Here is a 5,219-nt window from a genome sequence, read left to right on the forward strand (position 1 = left end):
TTCAGACTCCCATTGGATAACAGCCTAAGGCTGTTACTGCTGGTCTTATTCTGACCGAGTTCCTCAGCTTCCCTGTCGGTTTCGGAGGTTCCTCTGGGTTTCCTCATTTATTGAAGGCGTGCTACTTTATTCCTTCCTGGAAAGAGAAAAGATAACTTTGGTTGTCTTAGCTTAAGCCAGCTATTCCTTGACTGAGACCTTTCCTGAGCCTCCAACTGCTAGTGTCTTGCTCCCCATCTTGTATTTACACTGTATGTAGTTTTAACACAAACTGATTTGTGACCCTAGGCAAGTCATTTATCTTATCAATGCTCTCCAGGTAACTCTATGAAACTTGTTGCTCACCCTTTATTTTTGAAGAGGACCAATGACATCACAGGGGATATCTTGATTTGTACGTGAATTAGATTTAAGGAAGGCAGAGTTGTGGAAAGCTATCAGCCTCACTCTTCCAGAGTCATCAAAGTCTAATGGTAAGATGAAAGTCAAGATGACTGCCTGTGGCCTGGGATGCAGTGAATGACTTTGGGGCCTTTGATGTCTGACCAAGCTCTAAGTGCTCCATAGTGCCTGCTTCAGCCACCCTCTTCACCGCTGTAACAAATTGCTCTCATCTGCCCATTCCAATGGGGGAAGTCCTCGTGCACTTGGGGGTAGACATCACCCTAGTTCAGTGACAAGTTTGAGACCCATCAACCTGGTTTAGCCCATCGGCCAAGATGATTTATTGGAGTGTGGCCCTTGCAATGCTACAGCTTCTTAGAGTGACAGATGAGACTTGGGTGATGGTGGACACCATCAGGTGCAGAAGCAGCCCTGAAAAGGGCTCATGGCAGAGGTGCTGGTCTTCCCTGAATACCCCATACAATTGGAGATCACAGAGGGAAGGCACCAGCATTAAGAGGGATCAGGAAAGTCTTCTTCAAGAGATGAGACTTCAGCTGAGATTTGAAGATAGCCAAGGAAGACAGGAAGCAGAGAAGAGGAGAGAGAATATTTCAAGCATGGAGGACAACCAGTGAAAATATCTGAGTGTACAATGTATATGTTGGTAATAGAGAGTAGTAAAAAGAAGTCAAAGCTACCACTTTCTGCAAAAATTTCTTCAACATATTGAATAGAAACATGCAAAAACAGTTGAATCATTCCAATTGTTAATGTGAATTATTTTAATGATATCACTATAGAGTCATAGATTTTAAGCTAAAGGTCACTCACAAGGTTTTGTGAGTAGCTTGATGACTGGAAGACACTGCAGATGGGAATGAGAAAGAGAGGTAAAGAGGGGTGGATTGGGCAAAGATGGTCAGGATAGGACTACATCCCTGAGCTCTCCCCTAGAGTGGCCAATCTATTCATGAATATTCAGCCAGGGCCAGCAGGCTAGATATCAATAAATAGATTGATAGATAAATTCTTTTACTGGTGAATTCTTCCCCTGGCCAAGAAAGAAATGTCTCTCTTCTCTTTCACTTTTACTTCGTCTCTCCCCTCTTTTCCCAAGTATGAAGATCAAATTCTAAAGTTTCCTATCCCCTCCTTTTTTGTTAAGCCTAAATGATGGAGAGAATCACTAGAATCAATCACCCAATTACCCATTCACTCCATCTAATTTAAAGCAGGTATCCATATAATACACTCTGATGCCTTGACTGTGTAAGAATATGTGTAATGAATCAATCAAAGGCATTTGACTAGATGCAGAAAGTCCTTGATCAATTTAGAAATCTTTGAAGGCCATTAGATGAAATGGAACGATATAACACAGGAAATATATTCATCCAGCTGTGTATACGTGTTGTATACCAGGTTAGATCTAGTCACTGTATATTGGATTAATTACTTTACTTATTACAAGAGAGTGTTCAAAAAATTATCTTCTTTTAAGTGAACCAGTCTGTCAGTCACAATGTCAAATACCCAGCTTAATTTTGTTCTCTGAACCATTTTGAATACTTTGTAAGCCACCATTGTTGGATTAATTCTTAGCAACTTGAGGATAGAAAGCATGGCTTTTGATTAATTAAAAGTAAAAAGTAGGAAATATTTATTTTTCCATTCTTTAATTAAAGAAGCCTACAGGCCACACAAGGAAATAATATCATTCATTACGCTGTGATGAAGGACAATGACTGATTTCTGTAAGGATGGAACTCACGCAACAATCTCTTCTTTAAGCTCTTGTAACATTCTGCTATGAAAATATACAGATTATTGTGAGTTGGGAAATTTTGCCCTCTCGATTCAAACATACCACTTTCTGCAAGGGTTCCTTTATTTTCTTTTTCTTTTTTTTACATGAAAAGACAATATTTATTTAAACAGAGCTCAATGGAGGTAACCATGGTATCTGAGTGCATCCAGGAAAGGGAAGGGAGTCATAAAATTCGAATCAATCAACAGCACTCCCACATTTTTACTGTTTGATCTAGACTTCCAGTGACCACGTATGGTGCTGTCTTATAGAAATCCAAGGAGGTAACAAAGTGTTCATGCATGTTAAGGGTGTTCATGATTCATTTGCTCTTGTAGTCCCACACACGTAGGGTCTTGTCATCAGTGCAACTCAAAATAAACTTTTCCCCAGAATGGAAGAGAATTCCACATACCCAATTATCATGGCCCACAAGGGTCATAAGGCACATGCCAGTGATAATGTCTCACGTCTTAATGGTCTTGTCTCTGGGTCCAGAGAGCAAGACAGGTTGAGGTTTGCTACTTTTTTTAGTCTCAGAATCTCTAGCTTCAGAGATAGAGCTTTCTTGGGCCCAGTAAATGCGCTCGACCACATGCTCGTGTTGTCGGAGCTCAGCTTTGCCTTCCTTTGCGACTACTACCCATACATGTACTGTCTGGTCATTAGGACCACTGGCAATTAAGGTGCTGTCCTGATTTGGCCACACCATGCGTGCCTGTTCCGTGTCCTGTGAAAGTCTTCACACAGTAGCCAGTTTGCATTTCCCACATTTTTATAGTTCTGTCCCCGGAGGCAGATATTATATGATCTCCATTAGTTATGATGGCACCTTCATGCTACACTTCCAGCCGCAATTCTCTAGTAACATACTATTGAAATGATCCCGAAAGTATTGTCTTGGTTTCTTTATTTTCAAAAGGAAAAGAAAAACCCTTAAAATAAAGACATATTTTAATTAAGATAGTGCCTCTTTTGTTGGCATTTCTTTTTCCTGAGGGATGTTTCCTTTAGTTTAGACTTATATGTTTGTGTCCCTCTATGGCATTAAAAAGAGACTGGTTCCTCTCAGGCAGAACTTTCCCATCTGAATAATCAAAAGTCATGTCAGTCAACCTATCAACCAATGAGTTATTTTCTTATTGTCTCCAAAATTCCCCTGTAAACTCGGTTTCAAGATAGTCTCCATTCCTCTGGCCACACTCATTGCCCCAGCTGCCTGTGGGTGGTCTCAAAGCTGTTGAGGAAGGAACAAACACTTGTTGTAGTGGGCAACCCCAAACTTTCTATCCCATCCCAGCTGTGGTTCCAGTACTGAAAAGTTCCCTTCCCATGTTGCTGGTGACAAATGTTCAGCCAAATGGTCCTCCATCGAAGGGAAAAATGAGCCTTCAGATCTTGTGTTTGTGCTCATTCAACTACAGAAACCCAATTAAAAATTGCCTCTTCATGAATGAGGAAGAAGGAAGGATGTACTATTGGCCTAACCCCTCCCTCCCTCCCTACCATGCTTGACTCTATACTTGGAGATGATGAGAAGGAAACCAACAGGTCTCAGCATGGAATAGGGCATGTTGAGCTTTCCGCCTTTATTTCCTTCTTTTTTTGTTGTTGGGACAGGGTGAGGGGGGAGGTGAATTAAGCATAGTAATTCCACTTTTATTAAGCAGTAAGTTTGGTGCTGACCTTTTCCCAAAGGAGAAGTTTGTGTGCCAAAAAGAGCAAAGGGGAAACAAATAAATCTTTAAAAGATTTATCTCATGTGAAGCCCTCAACTGATCATCAGTTAGGAATGTTTCTGTGTAGCCTTATTTAAGAGAATAACAGTTGTGCACGTTGGCACTGGAGGGAACCTTAAAGATTGCTTCATTCAGCTGCCGAATTTTACAGGTGAGACAGATGAGGTCCACAGAAGTGAGGCAGTATACTTCAAGTCCCACAGTGAGTGAGTCTGATCCAAGTCTAAGATGTTGAAGGTAAACTCATTGAGAATAAGGACTGAGTATCTTCCTTACCATTGTGTCTCCAACACTTGGCCCACTGCCTTGTACTAGTAGGCATTTAATTAATATGTATCAGATTTTTACTCAAAGTCCACTGCTCTTTCTGCTTTCCCCTGCCTCTTTTCTAAGCACAAATTAGGGAAGATTCCTTGTTTTTTTTAAAATGAATTTGACAAAAATTAACAAACATGAGTAATTCCACATTCAAAGAAGAACAGAAAAAAGAGGATTGTATATGAAAATGTGATTCTATTATATAACTTTTTTTTAAAAAATTCATATTAAATTTAACAAAGTAATACCTTCCTTGTCCTGCTTATCTATGTTTACCTTCTGGACTTTGTTTTGCTCTCTTCTGTGGTCTTTTTAAAAATGTTTCATTGTACTTCTAATTTTCTTTTGTTTTTTTCTTTTGACATCACTGTCACTACCTCCCACTATCTCTCCTAAGCCCTCCCCTACCATAAAAAATAAATAATAAAAGCACTCCCATGTAGCAAATAAGTACAGACAAAGAAAACATTGGCAATACCTGGAAACGAATCTTATTCTGTACCTCTAGTCCCTCATCTCTCTGACAAAAGGTGGGAAGTTTGTTCATCATCAATCTCTGTAGATGTGATTGGTCATTAAATTGATCAAAGTTCTCAGTCTCTCAAAGTTGTTTTTCTTAACAAAATTATCCTCTTGGCCAGTCATGGTGGCACTTGTCTGCAAGTCCTGCTACCAGGGATGCTGAGGTCAGTGGATTAATTGAGTTTGAAAGTTCTGTGCTTCAGGAAGCTAATCTGATCAGTTGTTAAACTAAGACTGACACCAAAATGATGAACTTCCAGGTTTGGGGAGGGGGCCACCAGGCTGTCTAAGAAAGGGTAAATTGGGCCAGGTCAGCAATGGGTCAGGCCAAAGTTTCTGTGTCTTTTAGAATTGGGATCAGGCCCATGGGTGGCTGCTATACTCCCATCCTGGAACAGACAAAAATCCATCAGATGGACAAAATAAATAATAATGATAACATGAAA

The 5,219-nt window shown here is 40.2% G+C and overlaps 1 pseudogene; it reads right to left on the minus strand.

The window, feature by feature from the left end:
- Positions 1-2,396: 2,396 nt before the first annotated feature.
- Positions 2,397-4,798, minus strand: LOC110211143 (uncharacterized; annotated as a pseudogene).
- Between the last annotated feature and the right edge of the window lie 421 nt (positions 4,799-5,219).

The sequence above is a fragment of the Phascolarctos cinereus genome, unplaced genomic scaffold (genome assembly GCF_003287225.1).
Source record: "Phascolarctos cinereus isolate Bilbo 61053 unplaced genomic scaffold, phaCin_HiC Scaffold_1;HRSCAF=81, whole genome shotgun sequence".
Taxonomy (NCBI): domain Eukaryota; kingdom Metazoa; phylum Chordata; class Mammalia; order Diprotodontia; family Phascolarctidae; genus Phascolarctos; species Phascolarctos cinereus.